Consider the following 19,260-nt stretch of genomic DNA (forward strand, 5'->3'; position numbering starts at 1 on the left):
ATATTTCACTTTCACTTTGACTTCTGTTTTCTTGTTCAAACTAAATACTGCAGTATTAAGGGAACACTCTGTATTATAATGCAATATATCAACAGATGTATGGCAGTAAATTATCTCTCTCAACTCTCTCAACAGAGGCCAGTTTAAAAAAAAATGTTGAGATGTTTCCTTGAAACCAAAAATTAGCTTCAAATTGCTTCAAACATGACAGTGAAATTACTATTTAGTTTCCACTGGTGTAATGGAGTTGTCAAACATGGTTTAACTCCTTAAACTGTGAGGAAAAAAGAAAGAAAGAAAAAAGTCCTGTGTGTAATTTACAAGCACACCACTAATTTGTATGAGTGGGAGTATGAACGTGCATGATGCTGGTTGGCACAATGCTCGCTGATTCGCTGAAGACTGGCAAGAATCACAGCTGAGGGAAGTCTGATCGCTCGTCCAGCAGAGTTTCGCAACTTTGGTCAGAATCCCAAAATTGAGTTTTTTTCTGTATGCAAATGTGCTGCAATGTCAAATTTTCCATCTTATTGAAAATGAGAACGTGAAAGTTGACAATCAAATTCATGAATGAATTAATACATTCATAACAACATAATATTAATCAGGAGTTCATGAGAATTTGGAGACCCGATATGTCTGCATGAAAGAAAGTGTTGAAATGTCAGGATGTGCACTTGGCTAACATCACTTCACAGCTGCAAGGTTGTGCAATGTTTAACATAATGATCATTTATCTACAGTACTGTGATACCTCTCATTGCAAGTGTTGAAAGTACTCATCAACTCAAATAAATTATATATTATATTGTACTTGCAAAATGACTGCATTGAAATGGTAAGAATAAACAAATAATGATAAGTGAATTAGGCTACATAATAAAGTTGAAGAGATGATATTTTGAAGATCCTCATAGCAAGCTGCATGGTTTCTGGTATCTATGGTGTGTTCTATTGTTTTGGGCCATAACCAACAGAAGCTGCATTCCCAGTTTTCCCGTGGCTGTTACTGGGAACCCTCAATAAACCAGCAGAAGAGGATCTCAGTGTTGTTGGAGCTTCATAGTTAATCAGGGAGTTAGAACTGTAGCTGTGTCCTTGCCCATTAAGGCCTTTATATATAAGGAGTCAGACCTTGAAATCACTTCTGAATGTAACAAGAAACCAGCACAGAGCAGCTCAAACTGGACGTAAATGCTCTCTCCTCTTGGTTAAGTGTGTGTTTTCTTGAGAGACTAGTAAAAGGTGTCTTATAGAATCGAGTGAGCTTGAAATGAAGGCATAAATCATTCTTTCAGCGTCTTTTGGGTTTATAAATGACATCACTTCAAAAGTGGAAAAAATATGCTTGCATCACCATTTGAAGCTTAGATCTGAATCTAAGAAAACACAAACACTTGTAACCTCAGATGTAATCCAGAGTTGCTTTCCCCAGGTCATAAAACATAAATTCCCTTTTTGTCTTTTCAATGTCCTTTTTACCTATTGAAAATCTTGTTCCCCCACATTGCTCAGTCTCAAAAGACATTAAGCTCAGCACCATTTGTGTAACACCTGTTGGCTTTAGCCAACGCTCAGCTCTCACACATGAAATGCAGTGAAATAATGCTAATGAAATCACTATATTTCACAACAGAGGAAAGAAAAGCAATTGATCCTTACCATTCAACCTTCTCAGCCACTCTGGATAAGTGAAAGCAGTATACACCATGTTTTTCCTGTAGAAATATTTGATCAGAGAGGACAAGAGGAGATTGTGTTCCACTTTGTATGTAGAAGAAAATTTTTTATTTTATTTTATTTTTTAACACTGACATACAGTAAAAACATGTAGTCAAGCATGGAGTCAAAACCCTGTGGCTCCAAGGCTGCTTGTTAGCTGATGTTTAGTCATGTTTAGATGTTTAGTTATTTTCAGAGCCTAAATACATTGATACATTGAAACTACACATGTTTAACCACATTTCTAATAACCATTGTCTCCCTTATTTGTTACTGTTATTTTTATTCCTGATATACACCAGTGTTTCTAAAACTTGCTGGTGTGGTCCTTTTGTCATGTGCCCAGTTAGCGAAAGGCTATGTTTTAAAGTTGAAGTCTGCATGATCTGTGAATAGTGATTTCTACAGTTTCTTGTTGTCTTTAACACCTCAATGTAACATGTACCCAACCCAACCTCACTCAGAAATGTCCCGTTCTTCAGCTTGGCTACTTTAATGGCTTTACATGCTCATTCTGAAACAGCTTCTGCTAGTTATATGGAAAGGTAACAATAAAGTGGTTTGACATACAGTACTATTATATAGCTACCATTAAACATGTATGACGTGTGGAATGGGGGAATCAAAACCAACACAGTGGTAGGCTAAGTGTAGGCAGACTGGAGGACTGGGAGTGTGCACAGTAACTTTCAAAACCAGCATCTTCACAAAGTTTTGTCTGAGGTGCCTGGAAGATGAAGATCAAAGGAAATCTCAGAAGATACAGTGTCATTTCATCAGCAGCTCAAGTTTGTGCACACATTACAAACATGGAGCCGTAGGCTACTCTGTTTCACACACTCACATTAAAAATGTCAAACTGCCAACAAAGTCGCTGGCCTACACTGCTGTGCTTCCATTCACACATAGAGTAGCCATGAAAACAAACAGCAAATTATCTGGAGTGCACGGCCAATGAGTTTCACTGAGTGACATAAATCTGTATCAGGCTGCACTTCGGTTGTCTAGGTTTCTCCTCCTGCTGCAAGGTTTTTATAAGGTAAAGACATTAAAGCATTACATTTTTTTTCAAAAACAAACTTGAACCCCGGAGTGCCTTCCCCATCTGGAAGTAGTAAAGGACTTGTCTAAAAGATAAAAACGATATGAATCGCTGCTGGCAACTCAAATGTCCAGTCTGGGATCAATTACATAGACAGGATTCGGAGAGAGCGAGGGAGAGAGAGAGAGAAAGAGGAGGGGAACACAGATTGTGTATCATGGTCTGGCCTAGGATAGCACAAACACACACACACACACACACACACACTAAACAAACTACTCTGTGACCTGTAGCTTGTGTGCACAGTTCCCAGTGTCTGGTTATGGATTGGCTGAGACCGCATGCTGCCATGTTCCCACCCCACTCGCACACTGCATTTAACAAGCGACTGATGGCAGTTCCAGATGAGGCCACTCTCAGCCAGCTGCTCTGTCTTGTGGGCTGGGGCAGGGATTTCTGTGAGGATCAATAGAATAAGCTGGCTGTCTCTTTTACAGCTTCAACACTCTCATACAAATATGTTCATTATTCAATTTTGAGGATTATCTCCCAGATTTATGTACAATTCCAATTTTTTACTGACTTGTCCATACCCTAAATTCGTATGCTTCAGCACCATGAAAACATCTGCCAAGCAGTCTCGACCGAAATGCATTATGGGATGATTGAGACCGGGGGTGGGGGGGTGGGGGAGTTGTAATGGAATGAATATGAATAACACAAAGTAAAAACAGACAGCGCAACCAGGAGGGGAGAATGGGAGAAAGACAAAAGATTTAATAGGATCCAGGCTGTTTTGAGCTCTCACTGTTTCAAAGGGAGATACTGCCACATGTATGTCTACGCTTGCTGTTCATGTGTGTGTATGCGTGTGTGTTGGAGACCTGAGCAGGCAGGGCCAGGCATTCACAGCTTTACAAAAGGTCACGGCAACACCTCCAGTCCCCATAACCTTTTTCTAGGGTCAAGCTTCAATTCACAAATAGTGCGGGACCTTACCTCATGTGGCCCCATTAAACTTCATAGGCATGGCCTGCTCCATGTCTCCCACAAATGTAAATACACACAGTTGCAACTGGTCGGATGTTACACGTCATTGTCCTGTGATACTTTGATTTGTAGGCCTCTCACAAGTAGCACAGGATTATTTTGGGTTGAGTTCAAATAAAAGACCATTTACTTGTGCTGTTAGCTCAAGTGACTTTCCACTGTCTGACATTAACAGCGCCTATTGACGATTGTCTACGTATTTTTTTTAAATTTAATTTTAAGCTTTTTTTTCTTTCACTCCATTTTCCTTTTTTAATGTGTGGAATATTAATATTTGTACGTCTAAATGATACATTTCAGAAAAAAGTAGAACCTTTTCACATTTTAAAATCATTCAATAATATTAATTCATCAAATACTTAATGCTGTTGGTGCCTACACCAAAAAGGTTTATCCACAGAAAAATACTTCTGTTGCTCTATCAGAGTCATTTTGTGCAGTTCATGCTGTGTTTTGGAGGATAAACAATCTGAGTTCAGAAGCATCTGGAGTCTGGGATGAATATTCTTGGAATCCAACTTCACGTCTGCTTTCATACCTGTGTTTGTTTTGGGCAAAAACTACGACCGAAGGAGGGAACTGGTGAAAAACTGTGAAGTGATTAAAATTCATAGGAGTGACTCTACTGCCATCTACTGTCCACAGACACAGATTTCCTGTTGTGTTGAAGAGCTTCACTTGAGGACACATGAGTAGGAAGGCATTGCTCTGATGTGCGACTGATGATAATAGCTAGAGAGTCTAGAGCAGCTAATTTTCCCCAAAAGTGCAGCAATCTGAAATCAGATCATCTGTTGTGACACTCAGACAGAAGCCTGTCTGAGGATGATACAGTCAACCTGGGCCTCCACTGAATCCTAAAATCTGAACTGCTTTGATCTCTGCTATCTGATCTCAGCTCAAACTCATGTGATCATGGGAATTTTGCCACGAGACAATGTTGTGTTATCACATTTTAATAAGCACCGCCATAAGCACGACTGGCCACGTGGGTGTTTAGGTGAGCCAACAGTCTTGATCACAACACAAACAAGACTGTGGAGATCAGATTAAATTCTGAAAGATCCCATATGCTCATCTCCCCCTGGTAATCAATGACAATGCTTTGTGCACACAGTAGAGTTGATAAAATACATCAAAGCCCTTGGGTCAGATGAGAGCATTTCCAGTCAGACTGAAAAATGCTCTTCCTGTCTCAAAATAGACAGCTCAAACATGTCACCGCGAATTCTGGTCCAAATTCTTGTCGATGAAAATCTGCTCAGCATCCATCACTGCTTGATTTAGCTCTGCCTCCTCCTTTTCTGAGCAGTTTGTCATTTCTATGTCTGCTGGCTGACCTCCATCAAAGGCCTGCATTCTTTCAAAGGAAGGGCTGGAGGAGAACATGATTGTTGCTGACTTTGCCCATCTGGGAATCCACCTGTTTGAGATACCGCTCCTGTGCATCAGTGCCTGCGCCAGATGCCACGGCAACCACTTCTCCCCAATTACAATTACCCTCCTGACCAAAAACACATACAGACACACAACAGACCAGACTAGCTAAACCGACTGAGCAAACATATCTGCACATGGTTTCTGGTAATTAGGTTGTTCAATCTATTTTATCAATGTCAGCCACTGAGGCATCACTGTTGCTTTGTTTTGTGCTTCATACATTCTCAAGTGGATAATTTCCTCAATGTATTTAGGATTATAACTCATTATTCAATATAGCCTACTGCAGTCTTTCTGTGTCATTTAATTTTGTTATGCACTGTCAATTCTTTTCTGTGTCAATGCCTTGGGAAACTTTGAATATACATTTCATAGTATCACCATTTAAAAAAAAAAAAAAATCACATTTTGAATCCAGAATAGTTTGATTTTGTGGATGTAATGTGAGAAAACAAATTACAGATGTCTTTTGTACAAGAACACATACACAGACACACACGCGCAGTTTAGAGAACATGCTATTGTCTGTTGAGTATACATGGTGTTCTCAGATGTGCTCGTATTCACTCTGAAAGTGTTAGTAAGAGATTGTAGGTGAGGGACTTGACTTTCTACATTGCCGCACACAATGACAGGGGAAGCATTTGTCACCACGGAAACCATTAGTTTCTTGGCAACATTCATATCATCTCTTGCTGACTCTAAATTCGAATCTAATGATGGGATTCCAGCAGGCGACTGAAAGAGGAATGTTAGTGAGAAAAGTGGTGACAAAGGTTTCAGCAGTGAGGAAAAAAAGCACACAGGTGAGAGTGAAAATAATGACGGGGTATGCACAACTTTTCTCTTATAGTCCCCATGACCAGTGGGTCTGCACAGACTCCTTGCAGCTCCTGAACAGTGGCAGAAACCAGACATTTGGGCTTGAATCATGCCATATGTAGCATAATATTTCTTGCAAGAGAGTGAATGTAGCATCTCCATCACTGAGCTCCAAATGTTTTGATAACATGAAATAATAAAATCGTAGGCTATGTCTGCATAGTTCTAATTCACATACTGCACGCTTTAAAAAAAAAAATGTATTAGTCATGTGTAGCCTAATTAATTGTTCTGCCAAAAGAGATTAGTCGTGGCAAAAACTCTCTTTGTCTGAAGTAGATGCTTGGAGGGAAGCCTTAAAGGTGTATGGCATTGTCATTACTGTTATAGATCTATTTTTGTCCCAAATTTCTTTATTTGGAGGGTCCTCCGTTAAATACATCTGCCTGTTTATTTCTTCCCTGTGGCACCGTCACAGTCCCTAAGGGTAAACCAATTTACATTCTTGTTTTGCTCTTCAGATCCATGCCAGTTTCCATGACAACATAGTTTCACTTTCTCATCCTCTCTGTCTCATTCCCTCTCTCTCTTTTTCTCTCTCTTCTGTTCTCTCATTCCCCACTGCTCCTTCCTTTCTTATGTTCTCTTGACCTTCCTCCGATGTTTCATTTTCTTTCTCTCCAAACACCGCGGTCCAAATTCCTCCTCTCCTCTCATTTCCTCACCTAATTGAGCTCATTCCTGCGCGCTGCCATACACCAGCAGAGAATAATGGACTCGGATAAGAAATATCTCAGGGGGGATACTGTGGGATAGAATTCACTGCATCTTTTTGCATTTTTATCATAATATAACAAATACACAACACTTGGTCTGTGGGCTATTTTACTGACTCTTAAATATCCCCAGGCATATGGAGCAATGCCTTGAGCCTAATATAAGGTTATTGAATCACAACAACATGCATGGAACTCTCCTGTATTAGTGAGCCTACACAATGATATAGCACACAAAAAGAGCAATGGGAAAAATCTATCAAAAACACATACATATATGTTTCCTGTCCTTCAATTTAGTTAAAATGCCTCCACCCTAAATCCAGTCTGACCATTATGATTTGCAATATTACTGACAGAATAATGTGCTATGCACATCTCACCTAATGGCATAATTAAAATCTCAAGCTTTTTAATTACTCAATAATTAAAAATGTCTGATGCCAACAGGTGTGATGGCACATTTTCAGCTGATTAATGCCAGTCCCTACTGCCTCGTCTGGAAGCAGAAGGTTATCTAGAAGGTGGTTCGTCTCTCCATGCATGACTTTGACCAGTCTGCCAGCACCTCGCTCCACGTCGCTAGGTCAGGATGTCGCAGCAAGTCATCTCTGTGGATCATGGTTATTCTCTTGCTCAATTCTGACCCATGTAGTATAAGGAAATGGTTGACAACACAAACGTATAAGGCTTATTGTGTTGTCAATCACTATTCCCTCCTCCTCAAGGAGTTGGCACTCAAGCAGCGATAACATTCAACTGGTTGTCTCAGAAAAACTCAAAAATGAAAAGGGAAAAAAAAGCAGAGTAAGGTTTCTTATTCACCCTTTGAGCACAGAAATTCTTGTGGGTGGCCTAGAAACCTATATCCTAGGTTGAAGAAGCAACCACTGCAGTTTCAAGTGGTAACAGCAGTGTAAACATCTGGACAAGGACGGCATATGATGTGCTCCACCTGAACAATATCATGTTCTCTTGATTATAACAATTATTTTAGTAGATCTAAACTAAGCAGTAGCCAGCAGCAGAAAGGTTTAAATAGCCTCTTTCACTGCTCCAAGATGTAGTCATGTATACTGTAAATAATAGCCTAATAGATAAAAACACACAGCCTTCCCCACATGATGAGACATTAAACACCACTTAACCCCTCAACTCCTTTTAAAACAGTGTCAGTAGCCTACAATATGCCTTTGTCCTAAACTGGATGTATACGTTCATAAGCATTTTCTACCACCCATGCCACCAGAGGGAGTAGCTATTCATCTGAAAAGAGAACAGGTTTAGCAGTGCAACAACTGGATCCTGGCTCTGACTTAACTTCATAATGGTCGCCTTGAACATGAAGTGTCTGAACTCAGTTTACAGTGTCTGTGAATTACCTCTCCTCTGAATCTGAAGTCACTCAGCCTTTTGCTGCAGGATGGCCAGTCCATCAGATGTGATCTGAGTGCTGAGAGGGAATGGCGATTTGCTGGATCAGATAATCGAATGGAAATAAAACACAGCCTAGGCTACTCTTTGAATATTTGATTGAATTTTTTTTTTTTAGTTTATGGAAAGATTATCTTAAAGCCCGCGAGACTAAGATTACATTTCAGAGTGTCGCCTGATAGCATAAATATTTATCATCAGTCATTTTGAAAAGAGTGGGAAAAAAAACTCCGAGCCAGCACAGAAGTCCAGTGTCATATCAGTACAGTGACATACGGATGCCCGTGTGGCCACACTAATTATTGTCAGCGGCTGGGAGTGAATGGACTCGCAGAGAAATGCAACGTCCTGCCCTTCTACATCTTGAATAGTGGGAGTCATGAACCGCTGCAAGGTGACACGTCCTCTGATTTCAACCGAAACTTCAACCTAGACACGCCGTTGTTATTTATCACCATCTGAACCTCCGTCAAACTGCACCAGCTCCTTTTCTTTTCTTATCAAACATCGGGATCGGGACCATCTTGCGCAGTGTTACGGCGAGCGGAGCAAGCGGTGGCGGCAGCGGCGGCGGCGGCCACTCCGGGGAATGTCGACTGGCCGTCAGTCCTGACATCGGCCTCTTCTGATCTCAGACACACCAGCCAAATGGGGTAGAGTACACAGCCTTTCACAAACACTGTCACTGCCGAGGCATGCTAGCTCTTCCTTTACATTTCGGAGCTGTCTTCTTTATGTGTGGACTCCTGTAACTTTCTCCTCTGTTTCTTTTTATTTTTTTATGAAGTCCTCGGGTCGCTAGCAAGCCAATAACAAAGTTCAATTCCCGTTAGCTAGCTCTGGTTCGCTTGCAGATGTGTGGCTACGGCTGCAACGTCGGTTTACGAGCAAGTAGCCTAGCGGAGACATGAATTAGCATGCTAAGTTAGCCCGTGGACCTGGCTGGCGCAGCAAGTCGCTGGGTTCACATCAGGGGCATGAGTCCTTAAATCCTCCTAACAACAATGCGGTGCTTGCTCAACTTTATACATTAACCTTCCCCCGGTCTGTCGACAGGAACATTTCAGTCCAGATAGGTGTAAATTGCCATTATTAGCTTGTCAGCTAGCTAATCTGACAGACACAGCCAAAGCAGCATTTGAATGGTTTTGTGCTAAGCAGCTAAACCGTGTTCAGTAGGTGACAGGCTGCGTAACGATACCTGTCACTTCAATACACACTCAGCGTGGGCATGTGGAGACCAACATGTTGTTAATGCTGCCGCTGCTTCACACATACACTCACATATACGTACACGCACATTCATCTGTAAACATGCTCAGCGTTACCTTAATACCTTATGCAGAAAAAAATGACATACAGTATATATATGTCAATTCAGAATATTTTATTTTCATAGGCACTTCCTGTCCTGCTGTGATTCAGTTACCCACAGACAAGTGCAGGCTGCTGTGGAGCAGGACGTCAGGCTACGACAACTCAAGTGTTATGTTGGTTAAAGTTAATTGTCTATTTTAATATTTTAGTTCCTCTACTAGAATTATAGTTAATGAAATGTTATAATTAAATGCTACCAGGCAGCCTGTAAGTGGTGTAGTATAAATGTTTAAACAAAGCTCTCTCTCTCTCTCTCTCTCTCTGTCTGTCTCACACACACATACACCCTTTTCCCCCTCCATAGCTTTCTCTCTCTCTGTGCATGAGTGTGTGGTCTCAGTCCAGTAAACTTATGACAACCCATGACCCTACTGGTTCAGCCTGTTGAATATGGTGTGATAATGCTGCACTGAAATCACTTTACAGGAAGAGATACTACAGCTTTTCTCTGTTGGTACACGGCCTTTCCGTGTGTGTGTGTGTGTGCGTGCACAGGCGCTTCATGCTGTGTGTGTATCTACAATATCCTGGTGAGCTATATATAGCACCTAACAGAGTTTGCAACTTGATCTGAATTGTCTTTCAGGTCTACAGTACACTGTGCGTTGCTTTCCACTGGAAGTGAAATATCTCCCTCATCTTTGGTTCACTGTATCTTTTTCTTTTCAAACTCATTTTAAAGAACGGTTCACTGCCTACCTGTGGGTGCTGGTGCAAGCCTGTTTTATGTGTGTTTTGTCCTCAGAGACCTCTTTAAATGAGATTGTACTGGATACAATAATCTTGTTTGATAGGATGCATTAGACTAAATATTATTTTATTTTAAGTCTATCTAGTGCTTAACATATATGCACACTTAGATGATTGGGTGAGCTTAAATAAGAGACAGATAAGGAAATGGCTTATGGCAGGAACTTATCACACTTATCATTCACACCTATTTGTGTGTGGATGTTAAGCATGCTTCCTGTCTCTTTTACTTTGTCTAGAGTTGATTTTAACAAATAAGCGTGTGGCAGCCACTGCATGTCCACACACTGCTCCAATGCAAGCAGAGACAGATTTGGTGAGCTGCTGACAAAGTGTTTCTTATCTGGTTAGGTGATCTGAGAACTTTGGGGTGAGTTACAGCGAGCGCTGCTAAGGTGAGCTATGAAAGAATAATGTGATATTGAGAACATTTCCACATGACAGAATATACTAAGACACTTAAGTACTGGACTAGTGAAAAAAGTAAGGCCCCGGTCTAATCCTTAAAATGAAAGTGTTATTTCACAATGTCTGTTGTGGCTATGTGCATTTCTATGTGCTTGTCTTTTGCATATTTTTGCATATAGCCTCTCTCCACACTGGTACTGGTCCTCAAACCTTTTAAATAACATGAATAAATTCAGCCCCACCAGTAAGAGTGAGAACAGTGAATTCAGACTCTTTGCTTTACTTCATCAGGTGAGAACAATGCTATTTGAACCATAGACCTTGTGAACATATGCAGATCCTGGCCCTTATCCTGCTTGGTAGTAATGAGGATGCGATCTGAGTCAGCTACAGGATTCAACATTCAGATACTGTACACATTTTCATGGGGGAACAGACGTTCACCTCTGTTTGTCAGCACTTACCGTACTTATGCTATAGTTGTAAAACGTTTAAGATATTTCTCCATGTGTCCAAACTGATGTAAACACTAGGAAATCATAGTTACAGCGATAGAGATAGAGGACTCTGATTCTGACTCTGCCAAATTGATGTAATAGCCAACAAATTAGATCCATGTGGGTCTGTGACTTTTTGTTTACAAGTTTGAAACGTGTCAAACACGATGATTCGAACAGGAACATGAAACAAAGTGAACTTTTCCAGATACAAAACCAACTGTAGGTGTGATCACAGGCTTTGTGACCAATAGGCCATCATGATGCTTGAGCTCTGAGATGATATGTAACTCATCACCAGAATATTATCATCTGTAACTCTTGTGCCTGTGCCTGTCATGGTCAAGTACTGCCCTTACCTCACATACAATGTATAAAATGTGTGTTACCAAGTGACTTGCTGGTGCTGTAGATAGATGCAGGGCTTGGTAGATGCTTGTTTGACGTCTACTGCCTGCTGTATGAATGCACAATAGTATTTTATCTTTTCATGGGTCTCATGGAGCTCAGCATGGCTTAAACAGTGTGTACCATTGTTCCCTCTAAGCGGTGTGTATTGCAAATTGTATTACATATGAATGCACAAACAGGCTCTAACTAGGATTCTGCACCCAGATGCTGCAGCTGTCAGCACCTCTGTCCTCTTTGGTTTTATTTCCCTGTGTTTTTGGATTCATAACATTATTTAAAGTGGATATGAAGTAATACAATTTTTTGAGGCACAAAAAACACAACAACAACAAAAAAACTGAACAAAATATAACTTTTGGTTAAAGGGTGCCTAGATTAAAGTGTCTATTGGAGTAGGCTAGATGCTGAAAAGTTGCCAGCAAAGGCTAAACATGTGCAAACACTTTGATGATCTGGAGGTAATTTCCCACCACCTTCATATCCAGTCCAGTAATTACAAGTTTGCTTCTCTAAAAAAAAATCCAGGTGAACTTTCCTCTTGGTTTTCTTTCATCTCTTTTTCATCCCAAATTTCTCTCCTCTTGCATCATCTCTCCAGCCCCAAACTCTAACCCTCCTACCTCTACTGTACCTTCACCCCTTGTTGTTCAGGTATGACCTGCGAAAACTAATCGAAATGTCAACTAATTCTTTTCCCCCTCTCATCGTAGTCCTTCTGTCCCACAGTTTGGGAGATATGAGAGGTTTCAGTTAAGGTCAGATTATTTTTAGACTAAAGTTTTTGCCACTGTTTATGGTTAATTTACTGTTGTTTGGGAAGAAGCTGCTGTATACAACCCCAAATGCTACCCATGGGAACAACAGCTTCACTTCTAGTCTCTACTTAGTTACAACTTCGTTAATCCACAGAATCTAAGAAAAAGGGTCAGATTTAAGAAAATATTGAATAATAAACCATGTGTCAAGTGAACTCTTATTCACACTGTGTTGTAATGATCTTTAACCTAAAACCGGAGACACTGTCTATCTGGTTGGACGCAGTGGTCATCCTCCTCTGAGCAGAATGAGAGGTGTATTCAGCTTGAAACTGACAAGCTTTTGTCCAATCAGCCTTCTGTTTTCCAACTTGCCTCTGTGTCGCACTGCCTGCCTTCTGTCTGTACTGAGGCTGCAGTTTGATCTTTTTCCTTGATCTAGTTGGCTTTCATCCCAGAATGTGTTGGAGAGGATACAACCCTTGACCCTCTGTACAAAATGAGTCCAGTACTTCTCTGTCCCCGAGCTGAGGCAAAACCATGAACTAGGTGCCTGGACGCTTCTTACCACTAAATTTCCAGTCTGTTACCGAGTTCTTCGTCTGTGTTTGTCTGCAGTAGCCAAAAAAATCCAGTGTAAATTTCCACATATTTCCATGCCTTGAGCGACATTCTCTCAGTCCGTCCAGTCCAGATCACATATGTGCAGAATCCATTCTGAAGCTCATATCTTTTAGCTGATTTTTTTTTTCCTCCTCTGCTTTCGCTCACTACTTTTTTTTGTAAAATTCATAATGCTTTCCCTCAGTGTTAAAAGGAAGGTGCATCTTGGGTCATCTCTTTTGTTGTCACTATACAGAGAGGCCTGTTACATCAAAAGACAGCACTGCTTTGAGATACTCACAAATGTCTCACTTTTCATTTTTTCTGTGGCCTTTCCTCTGTTGCAGGCCCTCCTCTCTGCACATCGCCTACTGGTTAGCCTATATTTACTCAGCCCCGTGACATGTTTTGTTGCCACAGCAACAACCCCCCACCCCCCCAGTGTGCAGATTTTTTTTTTTTGGCTGTCACCTGTGTACTGTCCCACAATGCACTGCAGTTTACCCCCAACAAGTACTACAGTATGAGCAGACTGAGAATTGTGAGTGCTGACGAAAAGGCACCTATGCAAAGTGGATTAACTTCCCTGAAAAGTAAACTCCCCCCCTTTGTTTAAAAAAAAAAAAAAAAAAAAAAATCAAAGGTTAAACATAATTGTTTTTTTGTCTAACTCAAAAAACCCTCTCAGTTTTAGATGTTTGTTCAAATGGATTTTGACCTGGAGTAACCTCTTGTTATGCTTGTAGACTAATACATTCTTACAACACCAGGCTGCAGAAAAACAAACTTGACGTCGGGAGAGAAGAACAAGCAAATGATTGAAGGAATGAGGGAGGAAAAAATGTCATGGCAAAGATTATACAGAGCAAGAAATAGATACAGCTACAGGGTTTAATGTGATCAATAATCCATGAACAGGGCTTCCCTGCCTATTATACTCATAGCAAGCACAGTGGAGTGCTCTGACCAAAAAATGTCAAACATGCAGTATACTTTATACTTTTTTTCCTCCTGCAAGACTTTTGAGCAAGTTCCAATTGTGTCCTTTCCTTGCCTGCAGCCTCAAATAAAGTCCTCTCCCAGATAAAAGTTATGAGTTTTGAATATTCTTCCTCTGTGCAGAAGATTTTTAAATACCGAGTGTGTCAATAGCAGATCATTTCTCAAAGATGGTCATAGTCTCTCAGTGATTTGCCACTGTGTGACATCGAGGCCAGGGTTGGTGCTCTCTAATTAAATGACCTTTCAGTGGTCACATTGTTGAGACCCGTGAGTGAAATAATTTCAAACATTAGTTTTGATTCCGTCAGCAGCCTAAAAAATCTGAAACTTCATTCATCAAAGAGAGTCTGAAGGCTGTAATTTATTGGGTGCTGGCACCAATAATCACTCAGAATGTCTTGATGGCTGTCACTTGGAAGCTGTTTCACATTATTGGTCCCAGTTGGTTCTCCTTGAGTGAAAGTTGGCAGGGGCTTGACGGCTGATTCAACATCTTTAAACCTAGCACTGCTCGCTTGTCATCATCCTTGTTGATGTTTCTGAAGTTGCATAACTTGCAAATCAATTCAGCCCCTGTGACACGGGCACAGCTGACAGAACCGTTTTGTGTTCGCCTTAAATTTCAAATTAATGTTTTTCCTCTCAAACATGTTAGTGCTGTGATTTTAATCCCATCAAGAACAGCACAGAGTCAGTTAACAGTGCTCTGCTGTTGTCTGTCTACAGGTCTAATAAAAATAAAGCTCCATACGCAACAATTGTCTCATCTTAGCTCACTGGTTTCATGCATCATCTACCTACAAAAGCAATCCGGTCAAGGATCTAGAAAAATAAACCAGGAGCATGGTCAGTACAGATGGTGTGAGTTTGCTTTAGCACAACCACTAGCACTGTATCAACCACAACCAATTTTCAGCTTAAAAAAAACAATATGGTAACTTAACTGCTCTCATACAGTATGTCTGCTGGTTACTGATTTTGGTGCAGAAAACTCCTCATCTGAGTCTGATTCTGACTCTAATGCCACAGTCAAACTGCATGATTTTCTACACAAATTTGACGTTGTGGATCTAGAAATCACTGACAAAAGCCTCCAATCAGAGGCAAACACCACTCGATATGAGTGAACTCTTAAAAGATGTGATTACTGTTGCGTATATCTGGCGGAGTCGCTGACTAGCTGCAGCCAATCAGAGTGCAGGACACGTGAGGATGAGGGGTTAAAGAGTGTGTAGTGCATGAAGTTGTGTTGTGTGTGCAGTATAGTGTGAACTTAACTTCACTATGAGAGAGAAACATGTATTTCTCTGGTGTTTCCTCCAATAACCATCTTGACACTCTCTGCTCCTTCATTGGTCAACCTAACTTATTATGTTGCACAATCATATTGAACGGCGCTCGGTGGTCAAGTAGTTAGAGCACATCCCATGTTGGCATTGCCCAAAGCAGTGATTGCTGGTTCAAATCCTGACTGTGATGATCTTTACTAGGGCTGACCTCCAAAAGTCGACTATTCGACGATTCGATTCGGAGGGGTCTGATTCGACTATGAACCTCGTAGTCGAATCTAACCAAGACCATACCATTCTGACTATATGGGGGTGCCCACGGCTGCTGAGCATAAATTGTTACATAGAATGTCTTTTTTCGTTATAAAAAGACTATTTTGATACAAAATCTGCCTACTTTCTGTTAATAAAGAGTTCAAAATTATGTGTGCGTTTAAACGGTAGTCTTAGCTTCTAAGTTCTTACTACGTATTAATAAATCACCCACTGCAGTTGCACAATCAAATGAGCGGAGGTTTTTTTTTTTTTTTCAAATGAGCGGTGGTGAGCAGTAGGACCGTCAAAGTCACGGTACTCAGAAGTCACTGCAGAACACTCACGGAGTGGCAAAAAGACGAGAGGAAGAGCCGCCAAAGTTTAAAATCAAGGAAGTCCGACAGTCTAACTTTGTCAACATTTATCATGCATGACCTGACAGAACAGCAAAACATTGTGAGGATACATCTGACTTTGACCGAGTTACATTCAAGAACCTGCTTTCAATCACGGAAAATAAATTAACTCCAGCGGTGATTTTTTTTTTCGATGGATCAGCTGTGTTTACCGTTTCAAGTGTCAATAATTCTGATGGTTAGACAGATGAATTAGTCCCTAACACATCCTAAAGTTTGACATGTCAGAGTTTTTCAGAAGAGGAACTTGTTTTTTTTTCCGACTTCCGAGTTGTCATGAACGCACCATAAGTGTCGGGAGTCACAGCTGTAATCTCGTCCCTCTGCAGCCTGTCTGTCTCTCTGCCGGTGCCGCGGTCACACTGTGTGTTACAGGATTGATTAACGTAATGTACGGATTGTCGAGTCCTTCTGACCTCAGTTTGTTTTGATACTACATGTTTTACCCGGTTTCTCTGTGTCCGCGACCACCGCTATCCTTCACCACGTTGAGGGATGTTTGATTTGCCACTCACAGTCCGAGCAGGAGCGTTGTCCAGGGCAACGTAACATAAACGCATACCCTGGCTCACAATGGCTACTAAAAATCATCCAAAGTGTGGAAAATAAATAAAGGTATTTGTTTTACACCTACCATATTTTTTGGGTGTTTTAGCTCTTTTGTTTGAAACGGGAAAAAGTCGCAAATTTGCTGCTATCTAAAAAAAAAAAAAAAAAAAAGGTTCGACGATCAGTCGACTACGGCAAAATCTGACGAATCTGATTCGACTATGAAAATCCTTAGTCGAAAACAGCCCTAATCTTTACTGCATGTCATTTTTGTCTCTCTTCACTGTCCGATCTAATAAAGGCATAAACATGCCCACAAATAACTTAAAAAAAGAAAATCATATTAAACAAAAAAGAAAACAATGATAGCAGAGAATTTTTCCTATGAAAATGTTCCTATGCGTTATGAGATGTTTGATAGCTGTAAATGCTTCAGAGCTGTAATTTTCAGTTGGTGGGTAGGTGTGAATCTGCAGCACTGTAGTAAATAGTAATTTGAAAAGTTACCAGGCAGCCCAAACACATTTTTATGTTAGCAAGACCCAACCCCTGTTTTTATTACATTATATCACAATGTGTCCCAGAAAAATGGTCCTCGTCCACCGCAGCTTCACTGTGATCATGGGCATGGGCATTTCTAAGATCCAACTTCAAAGTTGCCCATGTCAAGTCACATTTCATAAAGTTCATTACAGTCAAATTTAGAATTGATTGATTAAACAATGATGGTTCACATAGAGAGTCGCAGCAGGAAATGTGCAGTGTGTTTGACTCAGTAAAAGGTGGTCAGTGGTGATAAAGGTGACGATTTTGTGCTTGTTTGAAAACCCTTGTGTGTGGACATGAAAGGAGCCATTACACCAGCCACATCACCCACATAAGCAAGTGAGCAAACCCCAGAGGTGTTCACTTTGCAGGTTGTAATAACCTTAAGGTGTTAAAGTACAAACATAACTACAGCAGGAATTATGTGTATTCATACTTTTTCTAAAAAAACCAAAACCTATAGTTAATTTGTGGCCAGCAGAAACTGAGTTGTTGACTACATAAAGATATACATGGAGACTGCATGCTTTTCTACTGCACAATTAGTCTCAGGGAAATGTAGCTCATGATTGTGATGTGTAAAACGGAGCTCTCTGTAAGCCTCGAGTCCTCTTAAAAACGCAATGCAACTCAGAGTCAGGGACTATGCACAGTTTTGATGATATTTGTTGGGAAATGCTGTTTATATATGCAGCCATTCTGGTGGATGTCAGCTAGACATTCAGGTGAAGTATGGGAGTACTTTGAACATATTAATGATAAGGCTGAGTGGATACTATGCCTTAGGAGATGAGAAGTCATTTGCAGTGAAGACAAAGGTACATTTGAGGAAAATGATGCCAGACATGAATCAGAGGAAGCTTAAATGAGACGATTTACATGAAAATATTTTTGATTGGATAAGACCTTAAAAAAGAAAAGTTGTCTTTCAGGACTGACTTCCCTGAATCATTCCTGCAGTAGAGTTTTATTAATGTTATTTATACATTTGGTGCCTGTTGCAATTCAGCAGATAACCTCTTTCAGACTTCTTTATCAAAGTTAAACTTATGGTGTAAGATCCTGCACTTTATCACACAATTCACATTACCAACTTGAAGCTGATGTCCTCAGGTGAACCTAACTCGGATATTTATGGTAGCTCTGCTATGCAATGCCCAATATTGTTATTATTAAACACTAAAGAAGAACTTCATGGGATAAGTTTTGACTTCGATTAGTCCTTCACCGAGGATTAATTTAGTTAACAGTCATACACATTGTGTTAGCCATGGCCTCATCCAAAGTCACAGCGCAGAGTGGCCAAGCACATTTAACTCATTTTCTTTCTCTTAGGCTACATTTCGACTGGCGCCATGTGCAAATGCAGTTTGTTAACCAGCTGATGTCAAAAAAAAAAAGTCCCAACTGTGCGTCTCTGTGTAACTGCGTGGCCTCCTGCGTCATACACATTATTCATTCATCAGTACTGTTAAACACTTTGGCCTCAGTGTTTACTGGTGTTGATCCACAGAGCAGCACTGTGGCTCCTGTGTTTTGGCCTTGGCTCCGTATTTTGTTCTCACTCTTGGCCCTGACTTCCCAGGGCTCTCTGGGTCTATTAATACCAGCTCACTCTAAAAATACAGAGTACTGTGTGACCCACTGGGACTAAATAGAAGCTCAACCTCTTACCGTAGGCAAACTGACACACACACAGACAGACACACACACATATTACGGTTGCAAATCACCAATGCGTTTCGGTGTACAACATCCCCGAATGGTCAGCTGAAGAAAATGAGCAGAACATCAGTTTTTCCACAGTGAAGGGCAAAAAACCGTTTGCCAGATTCCTTGAAATCATTCATCAAACCTTTAGGCCCAACTCAGAACACTGATTTTGTTTCCCTTGATGTTGAAGGAATATGGGGGCATGTGTTTGTGTGTGTTGGCTTGCTTTGTGTGTGTGTATACACTTGTCATTGTGGCCTTAAAAGAATTGGCTTCATATGTAAAGACCATGTGCTATGGATTCTAAAACTCATTGAATTATTTCCCTAATTTGTTTGGAGCAGTGATCAGACGCATCTGGACAAGGTCCAACAGCCAAATTGAATTTGTTTCCCAAAACAAC

General features: G+C 40.7%; 1 protein-coding gene across 1 annotated transcript in view; it reads left to right on the plus strand.

Annotated features, from left to right (window-relative positions):
• The first annotated feature begins 8,261 nt into the window (after positions 1-8,261).
• The window catches only part of bcl9l (bcl9 like), a 28,278-nt gene continuing 17,279 nt past the window's right edge, over positions 8,262-19,260 (plus strand). Inside the window, exon 1 of the mRNA XM_085795871.1 lies at positions 8,262-8,939. The gene's annotated coding sequence lies outside the window, so the exon portion shown is untranslated. The remainder of the gene's footprint in view (positions 8,940-19,260) is intronic.

The sequence above is a fragment of the Trachurus japonicus genome, chromosome 13 (assembly GCF_045865225.1).
Source record: "Trachurus japonicus isolate A0001 chromosome 13, Traja_1.0".
Taxonomy (NCBI): Eukaryota; Metazoa; Chordata; class Actinopteri; order Carangiformes; family Carangidae; genus Trachurus; species Trachurus japonicus.